General features: G+C 43.3%; 1 pseudogene; it reads left to right on the plus strand.

The window, feature by feature from the left end:
• The first annotated feature begins 5808 nt into the window (after window positions 1–5808).
• Window positions 5809–12918, plus strand: LOC117836074 (uncharacterized; annotated as a pseudogene).
• The last annotated feature ends 4103 nt before the right edge of the window (window positions 12919–17021 follow it).

The raw sequence follows: 17021 nt of genomic DNA on the forward strand, positions 1-17021 counted from the left end.
CTGGCTTTATATACGCTGAAGGCGGTGTGGTACGAGCCGCCCGGCGCGGCACACAGCGCGGATGGGTCGGGCGCGGGGCGGGGTGCGACAGTGCGTCGCCTCGACGCACCGGTGGGTCATGGGTGGCTTGCCTTGGCTGCTCCGGGTGCCTTTTCGGTTGAGTTCAGGACGTGTTGCGGTATCCGTAATTCGTACCTAAATGCACGCCCTCATCAAATGGAGACGGTATGGGTAACCCATAAAAAATGAGAAGAATATAATTAATCAATTAGATACCCATTAGAAATGAAGAGAGTAGGATATGAAAAGAGTATGATTAATCAATTAGATATAGATAGTATCTAGTATAAAATTAATTATTCACTGGATATGGGTTAGAATAGGGAGGGTGAGGATTGGATAATATATATTTTAATTTGGTTATGAACAAGAGTGAGCTTGTTCATACCCTCTCCAGTGGCAGGTCTAATTGAATTGGGTTGTGCAATATATGGAAATGGTTTGGATGCAGTCTATTGTTTCAGCACGAATGCACAATGCGAAAGATAAGTGCCTAAGCTTGTACAGCATATATCAATAAAATTTGATATGTGCCCTATTCATTATTATTATTACTATTATTATATATTTTATTAGGGACAAGTTAGCTCCCGGATGTCGCGTGGTTACCGTTTTTCAGACAATGGATTGTGCATTGAAAAATGTTGAGATGTCATCGAATGTTTTGAAAGAATGCACCACATAGCGTACATACGTGGTAGGTGCACATACTTATCTGAACATGCTAACATTTTTTCATATGATAGTGCCTTTACGGACAGATGTCGAGTTGCATTGAACGGTAAGGTCTATTTGCAATATTGAGAAATCTCATATGCAATATTGCATATCAGCAAATTTCTTTAATGATAATTTACAACATCAATAAATATGAAAATATAGGAACATAGTAGCATCTGGATACCCGGCCAAAGCATTGACAATAGATCCATCCGTAAAATTCCCATTGCAACATAGGCATCATGTCGGGCTCAAAAACTTGCCCAGCTAAAATTAGGGGAAGCCAATAAATTTTGGCACTTGTTTGATTCAAAGCTAAAAATTTTTAGCTATCACATTTTGGCAACCAATCAAGTGGCATCCTTAAGTTCTTGCCTAGATTTTGGCCAAATTTTTTTGTTATGCCCACGTTTTGACATATCCTAGATTTGGCATGACAAATTTTGGAACCAAACCAATCAGACCTTAGGTAAAGTGTAGTCTGCTGCAATATCTAGAAGTATTACGTGCAACATCGGCAAATTTCTTTAAGAACATGTCAAAACACAACTCGCAACACCAAAAAATATTAAAAAAATAACTCACTAGTCACTACTATCCAATTTCGTAAGAAAAATCCTCCACAATATAAATCATGTATCACAACACACATGAATATCTAAGATACAGCAACGCATGAAAACAACCATGCAACATCAAAAATCAATAATAAAATATCTCAAATCATCTCATACAACATAAACAATATTACTACATCAGGCCAATCTTTCTTCTGAATACCTCCATGAAACTCCTGACGAAGCTCCTAGCCAATAGATTGTAGAGAGTCATTATGCAAATTATCCAAAAAATCAATATGGATCTATCAAAACAAGAACCATTCAAGATTGCTTGGGTTGGGCATTTGAGTATCTACATTTATGTCACAGATCAAAGAAGAAAATTGTGATATTTAAGATTTTGAAAAAGCCTTTGACAGAGTGGAACACGAGGCAATGCTGACTATCATGAAACATAAAGGTTTTGGGGCAGTTTGGCTAGGTTGGATGAAGCAAATATTTAGTTCAGGCACATCATCAATTTTATTGAATGGAGCACCAGGAAAAACTTTTCACATGCAGACGAGGAGTGAGACAAAGGGGACCCCGTCTCTGCACTCCTTTTGTTCTAGCAGCTGATTTATTACAGTCTCTTCTTAATGATGCCAAGAGGCAGGGGCTCCTAAGATCACCAATACTCCTTATTCACAGTCAAGACTTCCCAATTCTCTAGTATACTGATGACACGCTTATTATTATGGAAGGCTGTCCCTCACAACTGCAAACTTTCAAACACATCTTTTAGTCTTTTGCTCTCTCCACAGGTCTCAAACTTAATTACTCCAAATCCATGATGGTGCCCATTAATATCGTAGATGAAAGACTCCAAACACTGTCCCAGCTTTTTGGCTATGCTATAGGAGCTTTGCCATTCACTTATTTGGGTTTGCCTCTAGACCTCACAAAGCTAAAAGTGGAAGAATTCCTTCCAATGGTGTCTAGCCAAGCTGGGTGACTGCAATTAACAAATTCAGTTTTTACTGCTTTGCCTATATTCTATATGTGTACGTTTATCCTTCACAAATCAGTATATAAACAAATTGATAAGTACAGAAGGCACTACCTTTGGAGAGGATCATATATTAACAACAAAGCACCGCCTAAAGCAGCGTGGGAGATGGTACGTGTCCCAAGAAAGAGGGGGTTTGGGAGTACTAAATATCAAAACACAGAATGAGGCTCTGGTTCTGAAATTTTTGCATAAGTTCTTCAATAGACAGGACATTCCTTGGGTTCACCTCGAATGGGAGAAATACTACTCTAATGGCAAGATACTAAACAACGTTAAGAAGGGTTCCTTCTGGTGGAAACATGTGCTAAAGTTGCTGGACAAATTCAAAGGCCTGGCTCTAGTTACCATTAATGATGGACAGACATGTTCATTATGGAATGATTTATGGAAAGAATGAGTCTCTACCCAAGCATAGCCTCATCTCTTCTCCTTCACCAAAAAGTAACATATCACGATTTAGAAAGCTCAAAAAATAGTGGATATACAACATTTGTTCCATCTCCCTCTTCCAGCTCAAGCCCTTGATCAACTGGTTCATCTAGCACATAATTTGAAGGACATAGTGTTAAATAATGATTCAGATGTGTGGACATATATATGGAGGAATTCTTTTTTCACATCATTAAAAGCATATCGCTATCTCACTAGCCACACACAGGTCCATCAAGTATTCAAGTGGCTATGGAAATCACGATGTCAGAATAAATATAAAGTATTTTTCTGGTTGGTACTTAAAGATAGGATCAACATAAGGAACATCCTTAGGAGGAAAAACATGTTCCTTCGTTCATATGATTGTGTTCTATGTCAATATGGGGGCGAAGAAACTTTATTCCACCTTCTACTTGGTTGCTCTTTTGCACAAGAATGTTGGATTCATCTTAGCCTGTTTTTAAACCTTTCTGATGAGCCATATGTAATTTTAGAAAGCTTCAAAACCTAGCTGCAGGTGTAGTTCTTCATGGAAATCATCATCATCATGAGTTGGAGCATCTGGATGGCCAGAAATGATTGAATCTTTAAGGGGTCGCTCCATCTGTGCAAACATGCTTGATTAGATTCAAATCGGTTTTTACTCATGTTATTCTTAGAGTAAAAGAGGATTGGAAACTTCCAATATCTTCATGGCTAGAGCAGACATTGTAATCTTTTTAATTTTTTTCTTTTCGTTCTTGGTTTCTTAAGCCTTGTTCATAAGTTGATGATCTCTTTTTATTAATATATTATATAATCAATAGGGGATCTTTCCCCTCCTGTTGCATAAAAAAATCAACATTACTACATCACAAATTAACTGCTGCAATATCATTAAGTCACCACATGAACAACCCACAAACAAAGAAGCACGGAGATCTCTGGACTCTTGTGTTAAGGATGAGCACGATAGTAGAGAAGAGAACGAAGGTGACAGGATCGGAGTAGGCCTAATCGGCATGCCTCTCCTTTAGGTTCTCTGCTGCGACCTCCCGCTCTAGCAGCCACATTGTGCCCACATTAAGCTTGGCGCATGACGGATCATAGAGGGTCAGAAATAGGTATGCAGACCCCATGAGTTTGGCAGAGTAGGCGTGTGTTCATGCACGACCCTTAGAACAAGGACCTCATGATGCGCAGCCTTTGCATACATATGCTTGTTTTGCACGATTTTTTATGAAATATATGATACAAACATATTCCTCCATCCCCAAAAGAATGATATTTTAACATTCAAAATTTATCCTAAAAATAATGACGTTCTAGGATTTAAATCTTATGCGTGCATAATTTGGCACGTTGATATCGTGCATGCATATAACATATTTTCTCCATTTTCTATATGCAAACTAAACTGACTAAGGCTACATGCGTCTTTTTCATTCATCCTACTCTGTTTGAAAAATCACAGAAAGTCATTCTTTTTGGGACGGAAGGAGTATATGCTTATATACATGCACATATTTACCTCATTGATACATGCACGATTTATGAGTATTGTTCAGTTACGCTTATGCATGATTGTAGAATTTGCCTAATGAATCAACTGATGCATTACTGCTTTGTGGTACTATCATATCTGTTCATGCAACTAAATAAGAATAATTATTCCTAGTTTTATAATTTTTAAGATTGGGTTTCATCAATCTATAACAAACGAAATATGTCATAATCAAATAACGAAGTCACATATGCCCATTTCTCATGCACTTAAAAATAAGATTACAACTGATGGACCGAATATGTGGTATAGGTAATAATTAGGAGTTTCACATTATGACATCAATCGATCCTTACGATAGCCTCGTACCTCTACTTCTCCTTATAGCTGTCACCACGGGTTCATGTCAATGATTTCCAATCCGAGATCACATCGTGCCTTGCCTATGCTACCGAAGAATCTGCTATTATGAGAAGGTGTGCAAAGCCAAAACCTCGTCCGCGGACTCGGCGCTGCAAGAATTGCATGTTGTTTTCTGTTTTTACTGGTAATAATCAACCATAACTATTCGTACGGACACGCCCTGAAATTGCTGTAAAGAGCTGTTATGCTGGCCAATCCCGTACAACACGTAGCCTTATTTAGTTACCCCAAAATCCCAACTTTGACACTATAAACAACAAGATTTCCTATCACATCAAATTTACGGTACATGCATGGAGTACTGAATGTAGACGAAATCAAAAACTAATTGCACAGTTTAGTTCTACTTTACAAGACGAATCTTTTGAGCCTAATTAGTCAATATTTGAACAATAATTCACAAATACAAACGAAACGCTACAGTATGTTACAGTGTTGATACAGTGATTTTGGTTATTCAAAATCGGGCAACTAAAGTAGACCGAAACTCCCTTGCAATCACAAGTACCCGTAAGCTGTAATCATGCAAAAAGCTATAGCGTTCTGCCATTTGCCCATTTTGGCTTATCATCAAGTCCCAGAGCCAGATGTGTCGTTGCAGTCCGCAGCAGCAGACTGCCGTGCTACTACCACTTGAGCCGTCGACGTCGACACTGCAGGCACGGAGCACTCGCTACCGCTGCGCGACCTGCGAGAAGCCGAGAACGGCAGCACGCCACGGCAGTACAGTGGGAGCAGTCGAGCATCGCGGCGCAGCAGCTTTTCTTTTGCTCGGTCCTCGCCCTTGACCGCCACGCGTCGCCCGCTCGCGCTCTCGGCTCTGGCCTTCCTCACCGCGCAAGCAACCTCTGCTGCGCTTCTCCGCCGCACCACCCACCCGTCCACGTCTCGACGCGCCTCCCGGTCTCTCTCTGCCAGTGGCTCCCGCCGCAAGGTGGGCCACTCGTCATGGACCACGACCACACGGCGGCGAGTGAAGCTAGCAGGAGGAGAGAAGGCCTGGGCTCCGCGCGCTGACGTCCTCCGCCCCGGTACAGACGACCTCAGTGCACCCGGCGTTGGTAGACCAGGGAGCAGGGGCGCGGCTGCCACCGCAGCTGGCGCACCAACACCACCTCCGCCCGACGCACCACCGAAAAGCTAGGCAGGGCAGCTGGCCTGACCAGGAGCCCAGGACAGGAGGAGCGCAAAACCCCACTCCACCCGGCGCGGCGCAGGGGTTTTCTCCGTCTCCTTCCCTTTCTCCTCCTCCTCACCGGACAGGCGCGAGGGATGGAGCCCCGGGGGCGAGGTTGCGGAGGCGGCGAGGCGGGGCGAGCCATGGACACGGGGGCGCCCTTTGTCTACCGCAGCTTCTCCAGCGACGGCAACAGTAAGCCCGCGCTGATACCTTCCCTTCCATCTCTCCTGCCACTGACCTCTCCCCGCGTGAGTGGGAACCGCGATCTGCAATGTAATGTTGATGGCGATACCTCTCGCTCTGTGTCTGTGTGTGCGCAGGTGAGGCCGCGCTCCTCAAGGCCGCCATGGACGGCGACCTTGGCCGCATCAAAGGTACAGCCAAGCCACATTCCCTTCGTTCCGTATTTTTTAAAAGCACTCCCTTCGTTCGCAGCATTGAGCCATTGATCCATCCCGTATAAAGTTCGCCCCCTCACCTGTGTGTGCGCAGGTGAGGCCGCCATAGTGATGCTTAAGAAAAGAAAAACAAAGCGAACAGCAATATAGCTCTTGATTATTTTGCTGATGGTGGGGAAAATTAGATTGATGTTTCGTAGGTAGCCTACTAGCCTACCCATATGCTTAATTTTCTTTATTTCTTCTTTATTTTGAGACCAGCCAGTATGTTTTGTTGCAATTTTCGTTTTGGCACCATCTATGGTAGAAATTTGATGGGGATAACCACTTGCCGCTTTCTAAAATAAATTTACTTTGTAGTGCCTATGGAAATCAATCTCTTTCTTTTTGGTGGCACTGTAAATAGCCGCCCTGATTTGGTCATGCAACTGAGGTTTGCCTTATCTAGGGGTTTGGATTAGCTTGTGTATGTCCAAGTTATTTTTTCACCTAGTTCTGATTGCAAGATTGCTTGCTTTAGCTCCAATGCTCCATCTTAACCATGAGATTATCGCCATGCCATCATCTTTTGTTTACATTAGATACTCTATTCATATTGTGGTCAAGTCTTTACGATATATTTCGTGCAAATTGAATGTTTGATGCACTTAGCTTCTGTTGTTCACTTTGCACTAGTGAGGCTGTTGTTTGTGATTGTGCACTGCATATGTTCACTTTCCTATTCCTACCCTCAATCTGATTTGTTTTGGTGTTATGTTGGGCCAAAGGTATTATGAAAAGCCTTGGCATACAAAACAGCGACTGAGCAGCAGTCCTTTCTTCTACCATGGGTGGCTTTGGGGTGCTGCACTGCGCAGCATGCCAGGGCCATTTGGAGGTCTGCAAGTACCTGGTGGAGGAACTAGGGGGGGATCCAAACATGGCTGGAGGTGAAGGGCTACTTGAAGGTAGCAACCCCCCCCCCCCCCCCCCCCCCCCCATGTATTGGTAGCTTTGGCACCTTGCAAATATGAGATATCTGAATTGTTGTGATTCTACTCTTTACATTGCAGGTGTGACACCATTTATGACCTCTGCTCAGTCTGGCGATATTTCCACTGTGAAGTATTTATTTGATCATGGTGGTGATCTAATGAAGGCAGATGCACAAGGACGTAATGTTCTACGCTATGCCGTGTGCACAGGTTGCTCTCCCACCACAGAAACACACTACTTATGTTTATGGATACCACCAGTGTCATGAATGTACTTTCAACTAGAAATCTGCTGGTGCCATTTTTTATTATTTGGTGTTTTGTGTGGCAAGGTTTCTTACATGTTTGTTTTTTATATATTACTTTCCAAAGATAGATAATGCTGCTCTTTTATTACCATGCTAACTTGTAGTGCAGAAATTTAGTAATTACTGGTTGTTTATCAATATGCACTCTGTTAGTCTACTGGTCATGACTTATGGACTTTCTCATTCACCGCAGGAAGCTCTACAGTAACAGAGTTCCTGCTTTCAAAAGGAAACCTGTTGACATAGACTTTGGTGATGGGACACCACTTTATCATGCTTCTATCAATAAGTAGGATAAGACCGTGAAATTTTGTTGAACCATTATGCAAATGTAAGCAGCCCCACTCTTTTCTTATTTTATTTTGATGTATTTTCAAGGTTATTGTGGAATATGGATAGATAGGAATTTGCTTTGCTTGAACAACTACTTCGATAACATGGACAATATGTGTTTTACCAGGGTTGTTTTGATTGCCTGATCGACCTATCCTTTATCCAGTAGCTTTTTTGTTAATAACTTTTGATCAGTGAGTATATATTGTATTATTATGTAATGTCATCTGAGAGAATCAGAAAGAATATTTATCATTTTACTCAACTGGGCTGTTTAGACGATGCTATTCCAGATCATACATTGTAAATTTGAATCATAACTGTAAATTTGAATCATCTTGTTCATCAAGTTACTCACTTATTTCACCTCTTACACTGTGTTTCCATAACTGTAAATTTGAATCATCTTGTTCATCAAGTTACTGAGGTGAAATACTCATATTTTGCTTTCAGCCCAACACCATCTTCTGTGGCGTTGGAACTCCCCTGAATGGTGCTCTTATTTACCGTTCATTGAAGTGCATGAAGCTACTCATTAAGGCCAGTATATTTTTTACTCTCTCCGTTCAACTACCACTATGCTAGCTACAATTTTGCTTACTGAAACCATCTGTGCCATCCACCCCCCCCCCCCTTTAAATTCTACTGTACAATCCTTTTGACAGGCTGGTGCTGATGTTAATGGCAAATGTTCTGTTGTGTCTCCTCTAGTGTTTGCTACAGGGCACGGAGGATATACCAACTTCATTCGCTTACTGTTAAAGGCTGGAGCTGACCCTAATATTCCAGATGATGTATGTTTTCTATATCTTTTCTAGATGTTCTCCTTATTTTTATATCCTTTCCACTCTGTTTTATTGAAGGTTCCGATGACATTGAGTATTTTTCAACTTCTTTGGCACGCCGCGTGGAGCTGTTTTAGCAGTGTGTTGGATTGCTTTGACAAGACACTACTATTAAGTGATTGTAGCTCATAGATAATTTCAATCTATTAACCATTTGCCCCCTCCTTTTGTAGTTGGGTAATTTGCCAATTGAGCTTGCTGCGGCACGTGATTGCCGAGAAGAAGTTGAAATGCTGTTTCCCTTGACCTCACCAATTCCAAATGTCAGGAACCGGAGTATTGACGGAATAATCTCTCATGCCAAATTGGAAAATGCAAAGCCAATGGTATGTTATGTGTAGCTGGAATGCTTTTGTCATACAAAATATTGCTTGAATGCTGTAGATAGGCTGCTCTTCTGTAATACTCCTTTGGGGGGAGTGTTGATGCAAAATCTGGACCTCATGCAGGCGTTGAACAACACGGAGGACCTTGGAGATTTGCTTAACTCTAGTGCAGACTCCAAATCGGCTCGTGAAGGTGCAAGGCGCGCCAGTCAATTTGACCTGAAAATTGATAAGGTAAACGTTAAATTCCTGAGTCGATCGGCGGCGAAGCCTTTCGAATTCATGGGTAGGCGTTCTTGGAATAAACACCATGATAGATAGATAGATATTCAGTGTAATCATGCGGTGTGAATAAATAAAGCATTAATAGCATGTGCCATCGGCTATACGAGCCGATAGGCTAAGCTGAAGCATTGTAAAGCAACAGCCATAAAAGGAGCCCTTGCTAACCATGCGCATAATAGATAGACTAACAGATCTAGTCAATGTCTTGATAAGTGTAATTGAACTTAGACAAGATAACACGAATGGGAGGGCATTGACATCAATCTATTAACCTAAAAGATTAGAACACAACAACAAGGACCTCTTGTCTACCGCTTACGAGCTAATTAAGCTAATGAAACTTAATTAATGTCATGACCGTGTAATTGAACTTAGACAAGGTAACACGATGAGAGGGCATTAACTTCGGCCCATTAACTTAACAAACAAACTTGATGCAGCAAGGCCTTGTACGCGCCCCAATCGGCTCGATGATGTCACCGTGCTTCTGTGAGATATGGATGATACCCAGCCGATGTATCGGCTCTCAACAGTAGCATCATGAAGTCAGAGATCCGATGGCTAGTAATACGAGGGGCAGGGGTAAAGATCGATCAGACCTAGCATATATAAAGCATTAAAAGCATGCAAAATCTAACCAGCCATCAGATAACTGGTGAACACTTAAACAAGGTCAAGGAGCCGATGAAGACGACCTAACCAGATCTAAGTCGTTCGATAACTGAGAGCGCTTGATAAAACAAAGAGATCGATACGATGCAACTTAATAAAACCAAACAACTCGATAACTGTGAGCAACGTCGAAAACAAGCAGAATATTAGACAAAGCCTAGAAAGTTCTACTTGCAATCTAAGATAACTCGATAACTAGCCACACAACCGAATATCAGAATATAAGACTTAACTTAGAAAGTTCAGATAGAAACTGTGCCGATGCAGCCGTGCGCGCATGAAGGAACTCGTCGAAACTACTCTACTCCTACTCCTAGGGTTTTGACGGCGTGGCGTCGAAACATTGTATCGATTGATTGATGATTATTCATTACAAGGCTCGCAGGCTTATATTTATACCCTGGAGCAAACTAGAATCCTAGTCGATTACGACATGACTATTACAACTATTCTTAAAAACTACTAAAGATAAATCTTCACGCTTACCCTTATTTGGTGGAGTCGATTTCACTTCTGATCGGACCTCCTCCAATCTTCTATCGGCTTCTGGAACCCTAGTCCTCCACGGCTAGTCTTGGTCAACGCGAAGTCATCGACGGTCTTTCTCTCTCTCATCGGCTATCAGAACCTTATCCACAGCGGTTGACTCTGGCCAAAAGCCGGTGTCAACGGGGAGTGAGACCCTTTTTTTATCCCTCAATTCTGAGACTTAATTTTGAACCTTTAATTTTGCATGATTCCCTTTGGCTCTCTTATTGCTCAAGTGTGGTACTGTACCTTCTAATACCTTGCCTTTCAGCTGTATTCCACATAGAAATAGAACTTCCATATCAATAAATTGAAGTATATAACTAATCAGTATTGGATTACCATTTTTTCCCATCCCTTCCTAGTATCACATATGGATTTCTACGGATGATGAATATCAGTGGCTCTGAGCTGTTTTGAGGCTTTGAGCTCTCAAGATGTCAGCATGTGCACTTTGATTGCTGCATAAGCATGTAGAAGAGATATCCAACTTAGCAACCGATCTATTAATATGCAAGTTTCTTTTTTTCTCTCGTGCAAACTATGCTGAACAATTGCTTTGTTCAAGAATTCAAATATTTTATCTGGTTGCACATTCAACTTTTGTTAATTAATTGTTTAGAAAGAAGAACATGTCAAAGTAAGAAAAGCTACAATGAGGTCACTGGCAGATAAGGCATTTAGGTAGAAAGAGTATGCCATGGCATCAAAGATTTATACTGAGGTAAGTTTTTGCACCTCACCAACAATGCTTTAGAATGTAGTGTATTCTGTCTACAAGGGTACCATTTAGAAAATGTTATTGGTTCTCTAAAGCATTGGAGATAACATTATCTTGGTCAACATCTAGTTTTTTCTGTAATTTCCATTAGTTAAGCAATAGATTGTGTTCTTGTAACTAAGTAGTAAAGATGATGCTGGAGTTTAATCTGTTTTGAAGTGGTTACGTGTTTTGATGCAGTTATGAGTAGATCTGGTAATGGACCAGCTAAAATCAATATCATCTCAGTAAATAAAATGCTCTGAAGAAAGATGCACATGTAACAATTTGAAGTAGAACGGATGCAATTTCAACATGAAATCCATTTAGATTGTAGGCGCAATCGGGAGCAGAACGGACGCAACATTAACTCCTTTTAGATTCTAGGGCCAATTGTGAGTGTCATATTGTTGTTCTCTCTGACAAGCTTCAGTTAGCAGACCAGAACATGCTGTGGTAATCCATGTAAACTTCTCTTTAGCGTTTTGAAAGGCAGCTATGTACCATGCCACACAACGTTGGTTGATCCAAGTTTGTAGATAGGTTATCTGTTGTGATGTGGGCTGTCAATCTACAGATAGTGTTAAAATCTAGTGGAAATGCTATTGTATAACCTTTCATCTTTGACCATAGGTGATAGATTGTGATGGACTAGACGCTACCCTATATTCCAACCGGAGCCTCTGTAAACTGAAACTGGGTGATGGCAAAGGTGCCCTGTCAGATGCTTACCGGTGCAGGACGCTGCGACCTGACTGGGCAAAGGCTTGCTATCGTCAGGCTAAAGCTCACATGCTACTCAAGGTGGGATACACTTATGAGCTCTTGCCAATCTGTGTTCATTACTTCATTTACTTGACATCTAGCTGAGTTGTGGTTGTCCTAACTATCCGCCTGGATACGCTATGTTCAGGAGTACAAGCAAGCATGTGACGCTCTCCTGGATGCGCAAAAATTGGATCCCGGAAATGAGGAGATTGAGAGAGCGCTAAGGTAACCTGCTGCTTTTTGTTTCTCTTGTGAATATATGTTCCCAAAAACGGCAGTATATTAGTAATGTACTCTTGTCATGATACTGATTAGGACTCGAACGACCGGCAGCACGAGTCCACACAAATCGAACAATAATTTCCTTCTCAGTATTTCTGCATGCCATTAAGATGACTGACTGATTCTGTCAAGGAACAATAATTCATTTGGATTTTTGCAGTAAGGCAATTGAATTGATGAAGATCTCCCCTGATGAAGATGAGGAATGAAGCACGGCCGTCTGAAATGAGTAGCGACCAGCTGGGACAAACGTTGTTGCCTGGTTAGAAAATACAAAGTAGCATTTTGTCATCTGGGCCAAACGTTGTTTCATTTCGGATTCGACTTCTTTTTCCCTTTTTGGTTTCCTATTTTTGCTCGGAGCATGGCCAGCTGACGTGGAAGTCTGGCAAGTTGAAGCGCGGGTTTCTTTCTTGAGCTAGTTATTAGTCTATGACCGAACAAAACATGCGCTCGCTAAGACATGCAAGTTTCTGTCAACTTATCGCCAAGTCATTGGAATTTCCCGTGAGCTTACAGTTGTTGCCAAAGGCCAGAAGGTGCTTGGTCTGAAATTGCCTGTTTAGAAAGTAGCATCACTCGAATCCGACTTGAATAGCGACAAGCTGGATTGCTCCGGACGAGTATGCTTATGGTTATAGTTGATTAGGGAACAAAGAAATATCGTTGCCTGTTTAAAGTAGCATCCTGTCAGTGTCCGACGAGCTATAAGAAGCCGCCTCTATTTTTAATTTTACGTTTTTGCTCACAGCAAGTCAAGTGACACTGATAGTGGAGGTCTGGAAACTGGAAAGTTGGAGCGGCGTTTCTTTCTTGAGGTAGGAAATCCCTGTGAATTCCTGTGAAATTGCCTCGCCGGTGCACCGTGCTTACTTGTCAGTTGTAGTTTAGCCTGTAGGTCTCTGTCAGGTTCTTCTCCTGTGCTCAATGTTTCCGTCAGAAGTAGTAGGACATCTTTGCCTCCGCGTCACTGCTTGTGCGCTGCAAGCAATCTGCAGTGGCAGCGAACGAACCAAACCAATATGGCAAGTCCTGTGCAGACGCAAGGGCAGCTGCACCTACACGGGCGGCACAGGCGTGGTGAGCCCATAAAAAGCCAGCGACAGGAAATCCCAACTCCATTCCATTCCCATCTAGCTTTTTGGTTCGAGCCCCAGGCAGGCATTGTCTGGATTCCAATTCTTCTTCTTCTCCGGCGAATCGATTTCTCTGGTAGCCAACGACCAACGACATTCCTCTTCCTAACCACTACAAGTACGCATCATCATCGCACATAAGAAAACCCAGCTGCCCATTGGCCAGGCACAGATGCTTAACGCTAGTAAATCCATCTCCTGAGGTAATCGTAGTCGGTCACGGGTGGAGAGAATTAATTAAGCACGCGTCCATATTCCAGGGCCGCATCAGCGTCAGACGACGGCGGACGGCCCAACCGACGGCCAGGAATGATTCCCTCTCGTTTCTCTGATCTTGTAGACGCCGCCCGTTTCCTCTTATCCTCACCTAGCTACTGGTGACGGAGAAATGCGTGCTAAAATTAGCTTTAATAACGACCTGCAGTATCCTACTCGTACCTGACCGATGCAATGGTCGTTGGCAGAAGAAAAGTTCAGCTGCGAGAGGCAGTTGTTGTGCGTACAAGTCAGGATCCACAAAGTCAGAAGGGGAAAAAGGACCCTGGAGCCCTGAGCCATTTGCCCATTTCAACGTTCCCCAGACCCTACGGCAACGGCAAGGCAGGCTTCAGTGTTACATCCAGTTTCCAGGCCAGTCATCAGTGTGTGCATAAACTAACATTATGCTGCTAGTGTGTTGCTAGCAGAGCTGCTAACCAGCTGGATCAGCGACTAAACAAAGCCGGTTTAGCCGCCGATTGGCGGTTGCAGGCTGCATCCATCGATCTTGGCGAAGCCACGGCTTTGCTCTGCCACTCGAATGAATAGATACTAGTAGAGTATTGGTACTGTATTTAAGATGCCGCGGCAGTTAGCCGTAAGCCGTTGTTTCCTAAGCCGTAACGCGGCTTCGTCCTTTCGCTGTTACGGCTGACATGGTGGACCTGCCCCCCATTGCTCTTTCAAATGTCAGCAGGACAAAAGTACTATATATGAGTGCGAACAATTCATCTGAGCTCAGGACTGAAATGTAGACATCGTTTCCTTGTGCCCTCGGCATCAGGAAGGAATTTACTCGTTTCCTGATCAAAAGCAAAGGGAATTTTTCACACTTCCTGATCGATGATGAACACGCCCAATCACAACTTGGCGATGACTTGAAGGTTCTGAACTTCCATCCAATTTCTAGCCAACACCCAGAGGCTGAGGGGGAGAGAGAATGAGACTGACACTGCAACAGGGCTGGGGTTGTCCCTTTCCAGTGCTGATATTTCCACTGATTGCAGGATACTCCTAGTTTTCTTTTCTCTGGCCTGTTGCTTTCAGAGATTCCAACAGCGCGTATGATGTACACAAGGTTTATGAAAAATGCACAAAGGTTCCTTCTATAAAAATGCAGCAACGTTTCCAAAAACAAAAAAGAAACGACAAAACTTTTCTTACAAAGTACTAATATAACACTGAATTTAATGATGATCCCACTGTGGCTTGTGGGGAACGGAGAGACAGTTTTCCTTCCAAGCTAGTACATAGATTTGTCTTCAGATGGATGAAACGATGGGATGTGAAAAGTATTCATTCTATCGCCCCCAGTTGGACTTGGACCCGGCGGTCATTGGACAAGGAAAAGAAGCAGTCGCAACCTGCTCACGGTCAGTCAATCCTGCTCACATTTCATACGCCACGTCTGAAAACTTGCTCACATTTCAGTTTCTGTTCCTTTTTCTTCATGGATTCATGCGTGCTAGCCTTTCTGACAACGCTAAAACTGCCTGCCTGAAAATGTGTGGGTAGTAGCTACCTGCACACAGTCTTTAAATTCAGAGTTTTTGTTTTCTGCAGATTAGAAGTAGAAGAACTGATACGACACACAATTTTCAGAGAAAGCAAGCGGTCCGAATCATGCCTGCCTGGTCCACAGTCCTGCCCGGTTCCCGTCCACGCTCGGCAACATATCTCTCGAGCAAGTTGCGGGTGGGATGGCAGCGACGTGCCTTGTAACCGTCAACTAGTGGCCGCTACTTTCTTCGTCCTCCTCCTCCCCTGCTCCGTTTGTAAAAGGCCGGAGCTGGACTTGTCAATGCACGGACTTGTCAATGCACGCTACGCATATCTCCAATCCCATCAGGCCGTTTTCACTCTCAGAGCCCGTCTTCTTCATCGGTGGCATGCACACTGCACTATCCGGTCGACAAGAAAATCTTCAAGACTTTCCGGACACACCGTGGTCTAGTGGTGAACGCAGCAGGGTCCCTTCCCTTCCGTTGCGGTGAAAGTGAAACGAAGAGATCGAATGGGCATGTTCAAACTTGAAAAGTTCAAACCACTGCGTTTGTGCAAGTGGCAAGCACGATTTGCATGACTGAAACTGATCCATCAGGGGGGACAGGAGTGCAGAGTACACTGACCTGCTGAAACGGAACAGGGGGATTCCTTTCCAAGGGAGGACAAGATGATGCCCTGCAAATCACGCTATTAGAAGAGTGCTTACATTATTAACAAGGTTCCGGAAGCAATCACGCATTCATTGCAGTGGCTGCACTGCACTGAGCTTGCACATTTTTGGAGCTGCAAGTAGCATGGAGAACATGTGCCGGCCCTGCATTCCTGGGCATGGCTCCTCCTCCTCCTCCTCTCCTCATGTCTGCCTGCCCTACCCAATTAGTAATCACGGTACTGCTAGTCTAGCAGATATCTTCAGGTAATGCGGGATTAGTTAACCGAGGGCTCCACCTGTTTGTTTAGCAACAAATGACAAGCAGGCAGAAGAATCAGAAGGCATGTGAAGAAAGAAGGGCATCTGAAAGCAGGACCGCAGAGGGGTAGGGCGATGAGGAATCTGACGGCCCCTCCGTCTCTATATCGTATACCCACGCTCGGCAGCTGTGGTGGAACTGGAAAGGCGCCTTTGAGATGGGAGGAGACAGAATCTTTTTTTCAAAATTCAAACTCTGTTCGTGCTCTGCCTAGCCTCGCAGGCAGGTTAGAGAGAAAGTGAAGAAGATTAGGGAGCAAAGCTGTATTGCCAGTGGTTGCATTATTAGTAGAGTAGCAGGAGCATTTTCTTTCCCTTTGTTTAACTTTTTTTTGGAAGAAAGTAGCAGCAGCAGCATTATTGGAGGCAGGAAAGGAATAGATAGAGGAAAAAACAATGGAGTAGCAGGGGGGCAGCGAGAAGCAATGTCAGGTGGCAAAAAACAAAACCGATATGGATGATGGACTTATGGTGCAGGTGCGTGGAGCAGCATTTGTTTCTGAATTCTAAATGATGCATTGTGTATGCGTACTAATCAAAGAAAACAATTCAAAACCGAGCTCGACCGTACTATACTAGCCTAGCTACATGAACACGAGAAACTACCACGCATGGAGATCGTTTGGAGAGCTTGCTCCATGCCTCCCTGCCATCAGCATTCGAGAAGCCAATGGTGGCTGCAGCTGAACCAAGTGACATACTCCGCTCTGGATTCTGACGGATCCATGTCCTCCTACTCCAAGCCAGCCGACCAACTTGAGCG

This window comes from Setaria viridis, chromosome 9, assembly GCF_005286985.2.
Source record: "Setaria viridis chromosome 9, Setaria_viridis_v4.0, whole genome shotgun sequence".
Classification (NCBI taxonomy): domain Eukaryota; kingdom Viridiplantae; phylum Streptophyta; class Magnoliopsida; order Poales; family Poaceae; genus Setaria; species Setaria viridis.